At 39.1% G+C, this 19,473-nt stretch overlaps 1 long non-coding RNA gene across 2 annotated transcripts; it reads left to right on the top strand.

Moving 5' to 3' along the window:
- Positions 1-593: 593 nt before the first annotated feature.
- On the top strand, positions 594-16,616 carry LOC102158634 (uncharacterized). Of its 2 annotated transcripts, none has more exons than XR_014832118.1 (3): positions 594-963; positions 8,439-8,669; positions 14,667-16,616. It is a non-coding gene; the product is annotated as an uncharacterized LOC102158634 (long non-coding RNA). The 2 variants fall into 2 exon arrangements; XR_014832110.1 differs by lacking the exon at positions 8,439-8,669 and adding an exon at positions 2,522-2,568 and having other exon boundaries at positions 768-963; positions 12,333-15,420.
- Positions 16,617-19,473: the final 2,857 nt, after the last annotated feature.

Raw genomic sequence — 19,473 nt, 5'->3', positions numbered from 1 at the left:
TTTGCATCCCAACCAGAAATGAACAAGCTTCTGCAACTCTGCATTCTTGCCAGCAATTGGTGTTATCAGAGTTTTGGATTTTGGCCCTTCTAATTGGCATGTAGCGCTATCTCATTTTAATTTGCATTTCCCTGATGATGTATGATGTGGAGCCTCTTTTCATATTCTCATTTGCCATCTGTTTTTCCTCTTGGGGAGGTGTCTGTTTAGATCATTTGCCTGTTCACAAATCTCATTGTTTTTCTTATTGTCAAGTTTTAGATGTTCTTTGTACATTTTGGATAAGAGTCCTTTATCAGATGCATCTTTTGCAAACATTTTCTCCCAGTCTGTGGCTTGCCTTCTCATTCTCTTGAAAATGTCTTTTACAGTAGAACAATTTAATTTGATTTTCCTGGATCAAGTTTCATGGATCATACTTTAGGCATAGTGCCTCCAACATCATCTCCAAACTCAAGGTCATCTAGACTTTTTCCCATGTTATCTTCTAGTAAATCTATGTTGAGACACTCCTTTTGAGGAGTTTCACTACCAAGGGAGCAAAGAAACACGTGGTAGCTGGAGAGGAGAGAACACAATTAATTAAAGTGATTCTGTCAAAAGCAGGGGGTAGCTGAAGTCTATCCCTGGGCATGTGGGAGGTGAAGGAATCTAGTTCACAGATGGAGGGGTGGCCTTAGAAGGGATCGCAGTTTGCTCATCTGTGTGAGCTGCAGGGACACAGAGCATGTGGGTGCAGATGCCAGAAAGTGACTTGATGTGGTAGTGGGAGTTTGCAGAATTCTATTCTGAAGCTTGATTCCCTCCATGAATAGAAAACCAAGAATAAAAATGGGAGAAGTGATGCTTGGAGTTTGGGGAGAAAGGAGAAGAGAATGGGAAAGTAAATGACATAAAGAAGGAGCCATGGTCATCATGCATCATTAAGGACCAGTCTGTTGTTCCCAAGGATGCAGTTAAAGGGTGAGTTCCGTCCTTATGCTTGTATATGCTTCTTTTAGCTTTGTTTGCTATAGAAATGCAAGCACGCAGGTGGTGGATTAAGTCAGAACATGATGTTCTCAAATGAGAATAATAAAACAAGAGAGAGTGAGGGAGTTGAGAGGGTATGCCCGCAAGTCATTGTATTGAGTAGTCATGGGGCTGACCTAGGTGGTTAAAAAAAGGAGGTCATTGAAGACATCAGATGGACAGATTGTGAATCTGGTGGGGCTGAAAGAAGGTTGGAGTTGAACTGCTAAAGGGATTGGAAAGTGATGGTTGGAAATGTGATACATGATGCTGAGACGCATGATGCTGATGGTGCATGAAGCACTATCACTTTTGTTTGTGAAGACCAAGTCAGAGAACGGCCATGGGAATAAGTGCTCTAGGTAGGGTGTCCTGCAAGATCGTTGGAGAAGAGGATTTCAAAAATCTTGAGGCTAGGGTGTTGGAAAGATCATGTACATGAACATTCAAATTGCTACACATGTAAGACAGGGATATTTTGGACGGAGTGGCAGTGAGTCAGGAGCTAGAAACATCAAAAAAGGAGGGAGAATCTGTAAGGATACACACAAGACAACCACAGGGGTGAGTGGTGTTTGATATAACCTGCTGAGATGTACTTGAAAGTTGCAGGATTTTCGGAAGAGAGAAGGGCGAATAAGAATAGTCTAAAAGCAGCAATGCGGAGAGAGCAGGTTCAGTCCTGCAAATGCTGTAGGAAAGGGGCTATGACAGAGAAGAGCCACCACCTAAAGGACTGCAGGGAAGCAGAGTCTTTGGGGCATTCTTGGAAGAATCCAGGAAAGCCAGGACGGGGAGGGCCAGTTGCAGAGGGGCTGAGGACAAGGGTGTTTGTGCTGACTTTGCACTGAAATTTTCAGAGGAGTCAGGGGTAGGATTTGGAGTTTGGGAAGAGTGAGAGAATAGGAGATGTGCAGTGATCTGGTGACCTGAGTCATTATCTCTAGAAGGTTCATTTTATTTGCTGATTAATGGAGTGGAAGCATTTCATTCTGAGGCAGGACCCTAGAATAAAAGTAAATGAGGTGAATCAGAAAGAAACCAGTCCTCTCCTGGATTGTAGCACAAACCAGTCCTTGTCACCCTAAACTTGAACGTGATCCTTCAAAATTTTTCTTCTGTTGGTTATGTCATTCATCTAGTAATATTTACTGAGAACATATTACAGGCCAGGAACTGAGTATATGCCAGAAAACAAAGCAGACAAAAATGTGTTAGCTTAAAACTAGGACTAAAACTTAAAACCAAAGGTAACTAAGCAATTGGCACAATTATGGAGTGTTTCATATGGCTTCTTGTGTCAGTATTTCCCCTAATGGCATTATATAAGTGGCTTTTTTTTTTTTTTCCGTCTCTCTAGGTCCACACCTGCAGCATATGGAAGTTCCCAGGCTAGGGGTTGAATCAGAGCTGTAGCTGCCAGCCTATGCCACAGCCACAGCCACAGCAACACTGTGTATGTGGCTTCTTAATAGGATATTTGCCCCTTTTTTTTTCTTTTTTTCCCCAGAATGTGAGCCTAATGATGTGAAATTGACTCCAGGATGGAAGCGATGGGTAAGTGGGCATGTGTGTTTGTTTGCCTGGAGTGCAGTAAAGCAGCTTCACCTCAAGTTCATCCATGTTATCAGGCCAAAACACTGCACCCAACAGACATCACAGCTTATCCATGTGTGAACTTTGGCCTGTATTTTAAAATGTGCGTGGGATATATCACAAGGAAAAGAGAATTAGATAATAAACATTTTAAAATGTTCACTTTCACTGTTAAAGTTTATGCTGAATGAGAAAAGATGCTAGTTTTAAGATTTAGAAATGTTTTAGAATTACCATCCTCAATGTTATGACAATAGCCTTTTCAGCACTGCTGGCAGGACAGCAAAATTGTTCCATTTCTCAAAGCAATGCCAGTCAGTTCTGCTCTGAAAAACATTTTTATTAAGTACCAATTTTCTTGCAGATTCTATACTGGGATCTGAGGAAAGCAAAATAAATATCATATTTTTTCTTTCCTCAAAGATCTTTCAGGATTTTGGAATATTACCCAAAAATATATTTCAAGCGGTTTAAACAATTTATTTCTGCTGACTCAATAGCTCTATATCTAAAGAACTACCAGAGTGTTAATTTTTTTTAAAACAAGTAGAACATATGTGTACAATTCTTTTATCCTAGAATTATATGTAAAAATTTAAAAGTGGTAATAACAGAAGAAATTGCTTTAGCATATTATGCTAAATCCATTAAAAACAGTCATTAAAAGTTATATTAACAAAGAATGTTGATGTCAATGGAAATATTTATAATAAAATATTGGCTGAAAAACATGCAATTTTAATATTATGTAAACTTATGAAAATATACATACATGGAAGAAAAATAAAAATACATTTACTAATGTATCGGCAATTGTCGCCTTAAGAGCAGTTTGATTTTCTCCGTTGATTTCTCTTTAAAAGAAAAAGGTACTCTACAACTGCCATAAATTAGTTTTTAATCACAAAGCCGTATATTTTTAAAGCGTAACGGTAAGGAGAGCAACTTTATTATCATAGTATCATTTCACTCTAACTTTTTTTTTTTTTTGCCTTTTAGGCCCGCACCCATGGCATATGGAGGTTCTCAGGCTAGGAGTCGAATAGGAGCTACAGCTGCTGGCCTATGCCACAGCCACAGCAATGCCAGATCTGAGCCATGTCTGCAACCTACACCACAGCTCATGGCAACACCTTAACCAACTGAGCGAGGTCAGGGATTGAACCGACAACCTTACGGTTCCTAGTCAGATTCGTTTCCACTTTGCCATGACAGGAACTCCTCACTCTAACTTTCTATGTATTTTTATTGTAGTCATGTATCATTCTGTATGACTTAAACAATGATATCTGAGGAAAAGTAAAGTCTAAATCATTAATACGTCCATGCTGACCTCTCTTTATCACACAAAAAGCCTCCCATTTGAATATGATCTTTAGAAATAGAGAAAAACAGTTACATTAATATCCAATATCTAAATGACTCCACCATATTTTATTAAATTAGCACTTTAGTATTTCTCAAATACATTAGCATAGGGAACAACTCCCCTAGTAAGTGCCCAGCCTGTAAAACTCCCCAGGTAGCCTGTGGCATGCTGCTTATTGGGTTCATTTTATTTCTGATGTATGTTAATGTAATGATATAGACGGATTCATCACAACTGATTTCATTTCCATCTTGAAAGTATGCATTTAAAAAGTATGAAGATATATGTTGTTCTCTGAATATAATGAATACCTATGATGTAATAGCACTATGAATAACATTGTTACAACCAAAGTGTAGCACCATAAAGTGAGCAAAGCAAGTTAAGATGAACTTCAAATCCAGTTCTGATCACTGATTAATAATGAAGTATAATGTTTCAACAATTAGGTCTTGTAGTTAGGGCACGGGCTTTGCCTTCAGGCAGGTCTGGGTCTCTCTGTCAGCTCTGTGTCTTCCTTGTGGGTGATTTAGCAGCTTGGTTAACCTTTAGGAGCTTCAGTTCAGGCATTGGTAAAATGGAGCTTTTAATTCCTGCGGTATTGCTATAGGGACATGAATCTGGCATAATGTAATCTTAAAGCGTTCTAACTTTCAGCATTGAAGTTCTCACATATGTTACTATGTTAAAAATTCACATAACCTCACTCATCCAGGGATTCATTTTCTTTTCACAAATATTTGCAAAGAAATGACTACTGGGTTTTTTAAGACTCTTTTTTTACTTTTTTTACATTTTACTCAAAAATGTCGTGAGGTATATAGACAAAATATTCTCCACTTACATTGAACAGCCATGAGGAGTGCACCTGATGTCATTCCATGGGGCACAGAAGAATTTTCTACACTTTTGAAGGCCCTCTTTCCTATTTACTGGCATGCTTTTGTCCTCTCCTTCTATTAAGCATGCTTATAAAGTTTTGTTTTTGAGAAACCTGACTTTTTAGTCTTCTTTTCGAATGCTTTCCATTTAAACCATTTTAATTTTTAATTTTTAAAAGACTTACTACCAAGTTACCAGGGTTTGTAGTATTTACTATTCTATAATGCAGGAAGAATTCAATTCATAGATTTTTTTCAATCCTCTCTCCTATAGAAATTATTTATTGGAGTTCCCATTGTGGCTCAGCAGGTTAATAACCCAGTGTCTTGTCTGTGAGGATGTGGGTTCGATCTCTGGCCTCACTCAGTGGGTTAAGGATCTGGTGTAGCCACAAGCTGTGGCGTAGATCACAGATGTGGCTCGGATCTGATGTTACTGTGGCTGTGGTATAGGCCTGCAGCTGCAGCTCCTGTTTAACTGCTAGCCTGGGAACTTCCATATGCCATAGGTGTGGCCCTAAAAAGAAAAAAAAAATATGTATTTAATGTATCATTTGCCTAGAATGGTTGAGGTTTAAGGCAAATGTGCTTCTCCTAAACTCTGTTCTGTTGCAATACATACAGTTAAAATAAAAATCCTGATGGAGTTCAACCTTTTTTTTTTTTTCTTTCTGAAAGCACCCTTCACTTCTCATTTCTTCAAAGTGGTTCAAAGGGTAAATTTAACCGTTAACTGTGACACTGTCTGTCTCAGATTAAGACCTCCTAGTGTCACCCAGCTTTCAATTTCAGATGGATTCTTAGGCATAACTTCATCATATTTATGCCCAGTGCCGGTACCACGCTTGCCTGTAGTAGATGTCTATTTACTGTTTCTGGGTAAGAGAAGCAGGACAATGAATCAGACTATTAACTGTTCTGCTGGAGTCACAGAATAACATAACTGCCTTTGTACAGGTATGAACTATTACTAAAGAAAATGGTAAAAATGGTAGGTTGCAGAGGCAGCTAGGATCTGGCATTGGTGTGGCTGTGGTGTAGGCCAGCAGCTGTAGATTCAGTTCTACCCCTAGCCTGGGAACTTCCATATTCTACAGATGCAGCCCAAGAAACAAGAAAGATAGAAAGATGAAAGAAAGAAAGAAAGAAAGAAAGAAAGAAAGAAAGAAAGAAAGAAAGACAGACAGACAGACAGACACAGACAGAAAGAAAGAAAGAAAGAAAGAGGGAGGGAGGGAAGGAAGGAGGAAGGAACGAAGGAAGGAAGGAAGGAAGGAAAGCAAGCGATGAAAATCTTCTCTGGAGAATAATTGCCCTAAAGATTTCTGGTTATGCTACGTTTGTCTCAGGAGATTTAACAAAGTCAGTATGGAATTAAGGAAACGTAAAATGTAGTATAATGAAAATAAAGTATTTTGGAGTTGGAACAGGTCAAAGATTAATACCCCTGGATAGAAATATGAAAGTTGGAATTTTTATGTTTTAATCATTTAATTTTTTTTTACTTTTTAATTGAGGTATAATTGACATATTATATTAGTTTCAAGTACATAATATAACATTTTGATATTTGTATACATTGCAAAATGACCACCATAATAAGGCTAGTTAACATCTGTCACAAAGTATAATGACAAAACATTTTTTTCTGTGATGAGAACTCTTAAGATCAGTTCTCCAAGCAACTTTCAAATATGCAATACAGTATTATTAACGACAGTCACTATACTGTACATTACATCCTCATAACTTATTTTATAGCTGGAATTCTGTGCCCTTTGACCCCTTCACCCATTTCTCCAACCCTCCACTCTCTGCCTCTAGCAACCACCCATCGGGACAAATAGTTTCACAGCAGCACAACCTAACCATTTAAAAACTGTAAAGTACAGACTTCCCGTTGTGGTTCAGTGGTAACAACCCCAACTAGTATCCATGAGGACTCAGGTTTGATCCCTGGGCCCACTCAGTGGGTTAAGTATCTGGTGTTGCTGTGAGCTGTGGTATAGGTGGCAGATGAGTCTCAGATCCCATGTTGCTGTGGCTCCAATTCAACCAATTCCGAGCTCCGATTTGACCCCTAGCCTGGGAACTTCTGTATGCTGCACGTGCAGACTCAAAAAATACAAAAAAATAAAATAAAAATTGTAAAGTAATGTGTACATAGAAAAAATAGATATAGGTGACACTATAATGAATAATAGCTCCTATTTTTATGTGAAAATGACTGGCAAAGTTTTTTTAAAAGCTATCAGAAAACAATTTTAAATATTATAATTATTAAAAATGTTTAAAAATTCACATCAATTCAATCGGATATATTTCAAACCCTTTTTATTATAGTTATAAACTCACACAGAAAAGCACATTAAAGAAAAAATATTCAGCTTATTGAGTTATTACATAGTGTACACATATATCTACCACCTAGAGCAAGAACTAGAATATTGCCAGGAAACCCAGCCCCCACTATAGGCTTATTTCTATCATAATGTTTTTAATCTCCCAAAATTAGACACTTACCTGAGTATCATCAATTCATTACTTTTCTCTTTACTACATAAGATTTTTTTTTTTAATTTTTAGGGCCACATCTGTGACATGTGAAGGTTCCCAGGCTAAATGTCAAATAGGAGCTTCAGCTGCAGGTATACACTACAGACACAGCAACACCAGATCTGAGCCATGTGCAGCCTACACTGCAGCTCTCCATAATGCCAGATCCTAAACCCATTGATTGAGGCCAGGGATCAAACCCACATCCTCATGGATACTATTTGGGTTCATTTCCTCTGAACCACAACGGGAACTCCCTAAGTTTATATTTCTAAATACTATAGTTATAGCTTTGCCTACTTTTAAACTTTACATAATGCAATCATTCATACATACATTTTTTTAACTTGCGATCATTTGCTCACATTAACCAATATGCTTTTGAGATTCACTCATGTTTTTGTATAATTATAGGTCATTCATTTCAAAGTTACAAGGTATTATAGTGTACAATTACCCCACAATTTATTTATTCTGCTACTGTTGACTGACATTTCAATCATTTTGGAATTTAGCAATAAGAATGCTGTGACCACGTATGTGGATGTCTCTTCTGGGGCGCACAGGCACAGGCTGTGGTTGGGTTATGACAAACTCCCTCCCTAACCACGCTTCAGGCAGGTTCCTCTGTCCTCTGCTCCATTGGGCTTCAACCCTAGTCTCCTCCAGTCTTCCACCTGCCTCCCCCAAGTCTTAGCAAGAATCCTGCTAATTTGTTTTGGAAGGATTCCCCCACCTTTCCTAATCTGATCAACATTGATATCTAATCAGGTTCTTCAACCCCATCTTTGATGTCTAAGTCCATGGCTTGCCTGTCAGTTTAGAAGAATAGCCCCCCGATATCTCTTCTTGGTAATTTTCCATCTACGGACCCCCTTCCTCTGCTAGTTGGCAATAAATACCCAACTGTCTTTACTGTATTGGGAGTTGAGCCTGATCTCTTTCCTCTACTGCAATAGCACCAATGCAATAATCTTAAATAAATTCTCCCCTACCAGCTTAGCATGTAACTTTGTCTTTAATAGTGAACATTGAAGGAGGAATTGCTGAGTCATGGAGCCTCAACATCTTCAGCTTAATCAACATTTCCTATTTTCTGCAATGGATATAACAATTTACACTTCCACCATCATATATAAGACTTTCCTTGGCCTTCCATTTGTGCCATCATCTGGCTGTTTGAATCCTAGCTACTCCTGTGGATGGATAGTGAATTTTATTATCGTTCAATGGATATTTCTCTGGTCACTAATGAGGTAAAGCACCTTTTCACGTGTATACCGATCATTTATTTTTTATGTTTTTTTACTTTGTTTTTTAATTAAAGTATAGTTGATTTACAGTGTTTCTTCAGGTTCTGTTGTACAGCAAGGTGACCCAGTCACACACAGTTCCTAGTGCTGTGTCGTAGGGCCCTATTGCCCATCCATTCCAAATATAAGACTTTGCATCCAAAAAAAAACCCCCAGAATGCCATCCATCCCACTCCCTCCCTCCCTCTTCCCCCTTGGGAACCCCAAGTCTGCTCTCTTTGGCCATGTTCTGTTTCTGCTTTTTTAGACAGGATCATAATTATACAGACCACTTGAATCATGTCAATAACTCTTTTTACCTCTGTTTATATTTAGTTATTCCTGCTTATATTTTTGGCCCACTTTCTTACAAGTTTTCTATCTTTTTCTTCTTGAAATGTAGAATTCCTCTGTGTATTTTGGAAACAGCACTTTATGATTATATATGTTGCAAATAATATCTTTTTCACTTTTTAAATATGAAATGTTGGTGAACAAAAGATCTTAAGTTGAAGTTCCCATTGTGGCTCAGTGGTTAACAAACCCAACTAGTATCCACGAGGATGCGGGTTCAATCTCTGGCCTTGCTCACTGGGTTAAGGATCTGGCGTTGCTGTGAGCCAGGTGTAGGTCGGAGGTGTGGCTGGGATCCTGCGGTGCTGTGGCTGTTGTATAGGCCAGCGGCTATAGGTCCAATTCGACCCCAAGCTTGGGAACCTCCATATGCTGCAGGTATAGCCCTTGAAAGACAAAAGACAAAAAAAAAAAGATCTTATGTTGAATGCCATTTAGTTTATAATATTTTTCTCTGTGATAAGTAATTTGAGTATTCAGTTTAAATATTTTTTTATTCAGAAACCATGAAGATATTCTATTAATTTAATTAAATGTATTTGCTTTCTTGTTTAGTTGGTTAGTTCGTGTGTGTGTTGCATGTATATATACAATCCTAATGGAATTATTTTTTTGTCAGTGATATGCCACCAGGTTTAAGGATTTTCCTCGCACTCTTTGAGGAGGTTTCATCATTTACAAAAGGACCACCTTTCCTCTGATGATTTAAGTGCCATTTATGCCATAAATCAAGTGTATAGCAGGGCGCGGGGTGGGGGGAGTCTATTTGAAAGCTCTCTATTTTTGCCCCGTTCTCTTTGTCTAGTCTTGCATCAGAACCATATGCTTTAGAGTTTGGCTTCTTGCATATGGTAGTTCAAGTCCTCCCACATTCTTCTCCTTCAAGAGAGCTTTGTCTATTTTTGGATCCTTACATTTCCATGCAAATTTTAGAAGCATCTTGTCAAGCTCCATTTAAAATTGTTATTTTTATGGAGATTTTAATTAACTATGTAGACAATTTGTGATGATCTGACACTTTTGTAGTGTTGAATCTTACAAAACACGAGCATAGTATATATCTTAAGTTACTAAAACTATTTTAAATTCCTTAGTTTTTTTTTTTTTTTTTTGGTTGAACCCACAGCGTACAGAAGTTCCAGGGCCAGGGACTGAACTCCTGCCATAGCTGTGACCCAGCCACAGCAGTGACAATGCTGGATCCTTAACCCACTCAGTTGCTACGGAACTCCCTTTTAATATTGTCTTAAAGTTTCTGGTGTTTTGTGCATCTTTTGGACATGTTTGTAGGTATATTTGATTTTCCTCATTCCTAGTACTTATGTTCTATAGTCACTATAGAGACCAAATTAGCAAATATTGAATCCTTTGGTCCTAGGTTCTGGTAAGCCCCAGCCACAGTATTTCTGTCAACTGATCAATACTCAACCTTAAAAAAAAAAAAAGAAAAGAAAAGAAAAGAAAAGGAGTTCCCGTCATGGCGCAGTGGTTAACGAATTCGACTAGGAACCATGAGGTTGCAGGTTTGGTCCCTGCCCTTGCTCAGTGGGTTAACGATCCAGCGTTGCCATGATCTGTGGTGTAGGTTGCAGACATGGCTCGGATCCCACGTTGCTGTGGCTCTGGCGTAGGCCAGTGGCTACAGCTCCGATTCAACCCCTAGCCTGGGAACCTCCATATGCCGCGGGAGCGGCCCAAAGAAATAGCAAAAAGACCAAAAAAAAAAAAAAAAAAAAAAAAAAATACCCAACCTTGCTGTATTTGTGTTGATGTTTAAACACATCTTTTTGGTCTTTTTTTTTTTTTTTTTTTGGCCACAGCGTATAATGGCTTAATGTGGGATTTCAGTTCCCAGACCAGGGACTGAATCCAGGCTGCAGCAGTAAAAGTGACAAATCCTAATCACTAGACCACCAGAGAACTCCTCAACACATCTTATTTAACAGGGGTGACTAAGTCTTACTTGAAGCTTGACTAGTATTAGGAATTATAAATATATTTTACTTTATACTTTGAAAAGAATGAATAAGAGATATTTGTTCAACATCACATAAGGTCTGCTTTGAAATTACTTGACTATTTCACATATTTATTTTGGATATATTTCCCTCCTACTTCCAAAAACTTTAAGGCAGTTTAGAGATTAAAAAAATAAAATATCAAGGAGTTCCTGTCTTGGCTCAGTGGTTAATGAACCTGACTAGCATCCATAAGGACATGGATTTGATCCCTGGCCTTGCTCAGTGGGTTAAGGATCCTGTACTGCCATGAGCTATGGTGTAGGTCACAGATGTGGCTCAGATCCTGAATTTCTGTGGCTGTGGCGTAGGTCAGCAGCTACAGCTCTGATTGGACCCCTCTAGGCTGGGAACCCCCATCACAGTATGATCCCAAAAAGACAATAAATAAATAAATAAATAAATAAAATAAGATATCAAGATATAAACTTTCACATAAAGCAAAATGAGACTCATTTAAAAGATTCAGAAATACCTGACTAGCTGAGCTGACAAACTTAAGAAAGCACTTAGGCAAATACAGTGACACTAAGTTTCCCAAAAGACATAGGGAAATGAAAAGTGTTGGTACACATGCTTTAAGAGAGAGCACAGGAATGCATCTTACAGATTGGGAGAGATTGAGGAGATGGATTAGAAATGGTGAACGAATGAGTGGATTTGTAGGCAGAAGCCATTTGCTGCCTCCTGGTTGACATCGTGGAGAAGAGAATGTCACTTATAATGATTTGCTCCCACCGCTAAAGTGTTCCCATACTTTGGGACTTGTTCATTCAGCTGTCAGAGAAGCACTAGCCATTAAGACTTCATGGTGTTTGGACACAGAAATATTTTGTTCCTGTGACATCACACAAGAAAACAAGATGCCAAAGAGAAGATGCTTATGAGTTACACTGCTCTAATGCTGAGCAATGAACCCGAAGAGCTGCCTGGGTTTTTTGACACATGCATGTGACCTGTGTGTGTGTTTGGTGGGCAGGACCCTCTGAAGAGCAAGAGTTCAGCATATCCAGGGCAAAACCAGTTGGAGAAACAGTAACACTGGAAGACCTGAGTGATCACGCTCAGCTTAAACACCAGTAAAACCATGAGCTCTTGAGTTCGATAACTATTAAGCCTTAAGGGAAAGATCACAATCTTCCTTAGAAATGTATACCTACATTGAGATCTACAACTAACATTTGCATTCTATGTTTAAATATTTGAAATTTTTAAATCGAGCTATCCTCATAGCTCTGCCTTGCTCTCTTGCCAGCTTTGCAGCCTCAGCTGGGGCTCACTCTGTGACCTGCACCACCTCCTCCCTGTCAGCCTGGGTGGGAGCACAGCATCCACCTGGGAATCTGCAAGACATGGGGCAGGGCAAGGCAGAAGCTCTGCCTGGACCCTGGCTTCCAGGGCAGGGGTTGGACTTGCTGTGATGGGGTGAGTTCTGAGCTAATCAAGACCCTCATAGAGCTGGGGAGGCCGCCTTCCACTCTGCCACATGTATTATTCAATTCAAGCTACTCTAACAAAAAATCATAGACTGGGTGGCTTACATGACAAACATCTATTTCTCACAGTTCTGGAGGCCAGAAGGTCAAAATCAAGGCCCCGCAGATTATTTGGTGAGAGCTCACTTCCCACTTTGTAGATGTCTGTCTCCTGCCAGTGTCTTCAGAAGATTTAGGGAGGCAGGTCCGGGCTCTTCATCCCCTTACATGAGGGCACGAATCCATCATGAAGGGTCCCCACACAGGACTTCGCCCAAACCTAGTCACCTCCCCAAAGTTCCACCCCCAAACACAATCACATGGGGGATTAGGCATCAGAATAGGAATTTTGAGGGTGACACATATAGACACATTCAGTCTATAATGTCATATGTGTTCAGTTCAAATTCCTGGGCTCTGTTTTCTAAGCGTCCATCATGAAACCCCCAGAAAAAGGGGAAGGAGAGAGATCAGTCATCTGGGGCCTGGACTCCCCACCTCTGACGTTTGGGGCAACTCTCCTTAACCATAGCAGCTGTATTCACCAGCATGAGGCTGTGACTTCTCATCACCCATCCCCACACTACCTACAAACACAACAAAGCATTGCCTTGGAGGGGGTACCCAGTTCTGCCCCCAGGACTTTACCAAAGCAGAAACTTTACCAAAATGGGCATGAATGAATTCAATTTTTGCCCTGCATCACAGAGAACACTGAATTTTAGCTTTTTTTAAATGTAAAAATATTGTGTAAATTAAGTATTACAAGATTTATAATTCTATTTTGATATTTGTTCTTTTTTCAATATACCAGGAGCCTTGGAAGATACAAGTGGCCCAGAAGTCTATTTATCTCTGAGAAACCATGGCTATGACATCACCAAGTTAATTTTATTACCAGTGATAGTTATAATAAAATCTAAGGAAGTGCTCCTTTGCCTTGGCTCTGTGTTAGAATCCTATCCCAGACTGTCCCTCCTCTGTCAGTTTTCATCTCTGTGATGGGACCAGGGTCTTGCACTGGGGCAACTGCCTTGTACAGGCAGAGCTGAACCTGGTCTCATGTTTGTGAAGCTTTTCTCTGTGCTGGGTTCTCTACTAAGTGCTTTGAACATATTTCTTTTTTGTTGAATGAAACCTCCTTGTTGCTTTCATGATCTGCAGGGCCCAATGTTTATGGCTCTTTCTAAGCTCACTGACCTTACTTTTTTCACCTCTCACTATTCTCCAGGCAATTCAGCCCTAGGTTTGTTCATCCAAGTGCTAGTTCATCCCAAGTGCCAGTTTATTCATCCCAAGTGCCAGTTCCTTTTAAGGCCTCAGAACACAGGTTCTCTGTAATTAGGAAGTGTCTCCTTCACATATTTATAATTGCTGCTTCATTCGCAGTCAAGTCTCAGCTCAAATATTTCCTTCTCAAATAGGTTTCATGTGTATGCTGCTTTTACATCTTTTAGGGTGAGAGGAAGAAAGTCACCTGTCTTATTTGCTACTATATCTCCAGTAAAAAAGTAAAAGACTGCTTGGGACATAGTAGATGTTCAATAAATATTGTTTTTAATTGCAGCAACATGGATGCAACTAGAGATTCTCATACTAAGTGAAGCAAGTCAGAAAGAGAAAGACAGATACCATATGATGTCACTTATATCTGGAATCTAATATATGGTGCTAATGAACCTATCTACAGAAAAGAAACAAACTCATGGACATCAAGAACAGACTTGTGGTTGCTAAGGGGGAGAGGGAGGGAGTGGGATGGACTGGGGGTTTGGGATTAGTAGATGCAAACTATCACATTTGGAGTGGATAAGCAATGAGATCCTGCTGTAGAGCACAGGGAAGTATATCCAATCTGTTGTGATGGAACATGATAGAGAATAATGTGAGAATAAGAATGTATATTCTTTTATATAGTCATATTTATATGACTGAGTCACTTTGCTCTAGAGCAGAAATTAACAGAACATTGTAAATCAACTATAAAAAAAACTTTAAAAGAAAGAAAAAAAGAATTAAATAGGTAAACCTTAAAGTATTTGTAGTTTTTCTCTTTTTTTATTTCTCATTATCCTTTCATGTTATAATTATAGCTGTTTCTTCTTTTTTTCTAGGTATGATGTGGGTGGAACATTTGAGTTCAATGCACTATAGATGGGAAATTCTCATGAATATTTTTACCAACGCTATTATTTCCCTAACTTCTCAGAGGGCACAGAGAGGCCTGCTGGGGGTAGCAGAGGGCAGAGCAGAGGAAATATTACTGCCAAATGAGAGGCCGGTCTTTTCAAGGAATCACTGAAAGAAAAGAAATGACCTACTATTCATTAGCATTCTCTCATCTCATTTTAATTCATGAACTGTTAAGCATTCGGCTTAAGTGAAACTTGAACATTTTATTGATCTGTTCAGCGCTATTCATGAAGATCATTTGTACTCACACCGTCTGTTAGTGACTGATGTTATTAGGTGAAAATGGAATCTGGCTGAAAGGAGAAAAAGTAGACATATATTGGGGAGAAATTACCATATAAATAGACATTAACTATCTAAGAGACTTCTCCACCATAAAATAAGTGAAGCAGGTCTTTCTGGGCGTTATGGCTGAGATTTCAAGTTGGGATGCTATTTCAACTCTATTTTTTTTTTCTCTATCTGCATCAGAATAAGAAGAACATCCAATTGAGAGGTTAAAATGCTCAAGTGTACAGACTATAGCTGCAGGATATCTACATGGACATGCTATCCAGCTGCAATGTGTGAAAAGGCACACAGATAGGGTGCTCGCATTTTTGTATGTGGAAATGACCATCGCCTGTTATCCACATTCAAATAATATAATAAATCTTTTAAGGAGGTTTAATAAAATTGTGTCAATTCAAAAATACTCATTTTGAATTTATTTTTCTGTCCATTTTTAGAAAATTTATAGAGGTTTTTCCTAAAATAAAGTTGGCACCAAGTGGCAATGTCGTCAAGATACACAGAAAATATGAGAGAAAAATGAAATCTTTTAAATGTATTCCTTTTGGAAATTGAAATGCACTAACTTGTTTTGCTGTTCACTTAATATGTAACTTGAGATATCAATCCTTGAAGATTGATATCAATCCAATGAAGATATCCTTTCATTTTATTCATTTAAAAAGTAAATTAAGGTTTTGCTCACAATAAAATAAAATTAAAGAGAAAAAGAAGATAATGATTTCAGTTACATATGATTCTCAAAAAAATTTTTATCTATACTTAAAAAAGAGTGAATTGGAGTTCCCACTATGGCTGAGTGGGTTAAGAACCTGACAGAGTCTCTATGAGGATATGGGTTCAACCCCTGGCCTTGTTCAGTGGGTTAAGGATCTAGTGTTGCTGCAAGCTGCACTGAAGTTCACAGATGGGCTCAGATCTGGTGTTGCTGGAACTGTGGCGCAGGCCTGTGGCTGAAGCTCCAATTCAATCCCTAGCCCAGGAACTTACATGTGCCATTTTTACGGCTGTAAAAATGAAGAAAAAGTGAATTAAGCGTATATAATTATGAACGGAGCAGATTAAGAAGTCTATGAAGTTAGGAAAGTATCTTTTTCTCTCTCTCTTTTACTTCTAAAAAAATGATAATAATAAATGTTGTTTATACTTTTTAAAATCCCATAATTTTAACATATCTGTTGAAGGTATAGGCTGATCTTTCTGTATGACATCAGTGACAATGATTATTTGCATTTGAATAATTCTTAACATTTTACAAAACAATTTAACATGTTTGAACCAGTAACTCTACAGAGTTAAAGCTTAGTGACCATGTGTAATACAGCCGGCCTGGAGTTAGATTGGAGTCATTGCTGAAACTCAAAGCTAAATTTTGGGGTTTCAAGCCCTGTGCTCTCTTCACTAGCTGCCTTTGAAACAACAGTGTATCTGACAGCTTTAAATTAATGAATTTTGTCTTTCCTGTAAGTATGAATGTCAGTCAACTAATATAATGTGTGTGCAGAATCTCTGTGTGTTAGCCCACATAGTATTTGTCCTTACCTAATATTCTTATAATAAGCATCAGACTTTTGAGTTGATAAGCTTCTCTTGTGTAAATTGGCTCATTGAACTAAGAGCAAATGCATGCCTTGGTCATTTGCTACATTACCTCACCCACAAACTCACATAGGAAATTTCCCATCCTATCACTGACTCAGAGCTAAGACTTTCAAGAGAGTCTGTTATCACAGTCTTTGGAAATTCAAACTAGTGTGAGAGGTTACCTGTACAGCCCCTTCCCTTCCTAAATCAGTTGATTTTCAGGTCAGTGTCTTTCTGAGCTCAGATCCTGACTCACCCTTGAATCTAAGCGTTTAGAATAAAGCTGTTAGAAAAACATGTTTTTTCTTTTTTACAAAAGTGAAATTCACACAACAAAATTAACCATTTTGAAGTGATCAATTCAGTGGCATTTTGCATATTCATATTGTTATACCACAACCACCTCCATCTAGTTCCAAAAATGTGGGGGGGTTGAGTTGCTACTGAAGGAGGAATTATCCAAGGAGAAAAAGTAGAGAGGAGCCACACTGGCCATAATGACTAAGCAGAGTCCAACTAACTAACCCCCTCCCCTATGCAACCACTTGTGTAAAATTGCTTACGCAGTTACAACACTGCCTGCTCTCACTTGGGTCAGTCCCACTAAGCACAGACCTGGAAGAGCTAGCCCATAAAAAGCCTTGTAAAACCCTTCCTCAGGGCTCAGACTCTGGAATCAGTGATCTCCTCTGTGCCTGCCAGCATAACAAACCTGAGTTCTCCATCTCTCCTGAGGGCTCACTCGGTTTCTCACTGGGTAAAAGAGCTGCTGGAGCTGCTACACTGCGGCCATAACACCACCACATTCTGTGCTAAGCCCTGAAAAGGCAGATGAGAACCATTTTGAGCTGAGGAGCCCTACAGCCTAGTGGGGAAGACAGGGTTCCACGGGGAAGTGTTGGATGCTCTGTGGTGCCGGCTAAGGACAGCCCAGTCCCAGGGGTTGAAGAGAAATCTATCTGGGGATGGGTAAGAAGGTGAGCAAAAGGCAGCTGGTCACATCTTATTGGACCTTTGAAGACTGAAAAAGGACTTATCCATCCCATGGAGGGGGAAGGAAAACATTTCCAGGCATACGGGACATTCTGAAAGCCTGGGGCAGCACTGCATGTTAGGGAAGATCAAAAACTTCATACCCCAGGAGCATGATGACCGAAACCCAGGAAGAAAAAGGACAGCAAGATGGGACTAAAACATGGGCAGAAGCAGGTCCTAAACTGTCTGAGAAGTGTGCTTCTAAGGAGCCAGCAACTTCGTTCAGCACGCAGCACACAAAGGGCAGCTAAAAAAAACATTGAAGTTGCTCTAGTCAGGCTTTCATTCTCTGCCCATATTCTGGTTGCCCTGTGGCTCTGATCAGAGGAAGGGGATATAGGAGGAAGGAAGCCAACAAGGCCATCAACTGCAGTAGTAACTCATCCTTCACGGTCAAGGGCAGTGGTAGGAACAGGAAGAGAAAATGTGAGATGTTTGAGAAGCAAAATCTGAAGGACATGGAAATAAATTAGAAATGAATACTGAGAGTAAGAGAAGTTAAGACTAGTACCCAAATTTCCAGTTTAGTGGACAGGAATAAAGCATGCAACAACAAATCCAGATGTAAAAGAGAAGAAATGAGTTAGCTGGAATTACAACAGGTTCCGTTTTAGACATAGTTTATTTGCAATACCTGTGAGCATCCTGGTGGAGGAATCTTGGACTTTGGGTTAGAGGTGGGACCAGAGTACTGAGTCAGGAGATACAGGCTGTGGTTAAACTCAATCTCAGGCATGGATGATATGGCTTCAGAGTTAATGTAGAATAAATAACTGGGTGAAAAGCAAAAACAAGGCATAGAAGTGCCATAAAATAAGGTTTAAAAGGGAACATGTAGCAATTAGCATGCTATTGATGCCTCCACCAAAATAATTTCACATTTAAGACACAAAGAGTTGACATGGATTTTAGATAAAGATGTAGAGAGATAAGATATAAGTCAATGGTCTTGCAAACCAATAGATGAGACAGGGAGGTGTAGTGGAAATAAAGAGTCCTTGTGAGACCCACAAAGGTGAGGGCCCCAGGCTATCTGGGAACTTTGTTGTTGTTGTTTTTCATTTGCTATTCTTGTTCTTTTTAGGGCCATACCTGAGGCATATCGAAGTTCCTGGGCTAAGGGTTGAACTGCAACTGCAGCTGCCTGCCTATACCACAGCCACAGCAACACCGGATCTGAACCACACCTGTGACCTATGCCTGTTGCCTATGTGGCAACAACAGATCTTAACCCACTGAGTGAGGCCAGGGATTGAACCCAAAGCCTCACAGATACTTTGTTGGGTTCTTAACCACTGAGCCACAACTGGAACTCCTCAATAGTTTTGATCACGGTCAATAAATATGAACTGCATTAGACATCAAGATATAACTAACAAATAAATTTTGGGTAGAGTTGACTATAATATTGACTGGATTTTCTTTTAAAGAAACACATAAAATTAAAGCAAACAACAATGACAACAGCAAGAGTCTCTGGCGATACACTGATTTTGACTTAGGACTGAATGTCCATGGTAATGGAATAACTGAAATTCCATAAATATTCTTGTATATTCATTATCCAGTCACTCGTAGTATCATAATAAATCATTGATTTCCTTCAGGTGAATAATTCTGTTTGAGTCCTAACCTTCTCATTTCTAATTGGCTAAGTAGTTGCAAAAATAAGTCATGAAGAGCAAATAAAATAAAATGAAATAAACAAGCATGTAAACACTATTCCAACAGATCACTGTGTTTGTCATATTTATCCTGTATAATTCAAATTATTCCTCCAGATAATACTGCTGGAACATTTATGACTCTGGCTCTTTG

The sequence above is a fragment of the Sus scrofa genome, chromosome 1 (assembly GCF_054392235.1).
Source record: "Sus scrofa isolate SSC_HxYL_T2T_F1_AM1 chromosome 1, Sscrofa_HxYL_maternal_Yorkshire_Landrace_v2.0, whole genome shotgun sequence".
Lineage (NCBI taxonomy): Eukaryota > Metazoa > Chordata > Mammalia > Artiodactyla > Suidae > Sus > Sus scrofa.
Note: the sequence above shows the minus strand (reverse complement) of the source record. Positions and strands in the feature narration are given on the sequence as shown.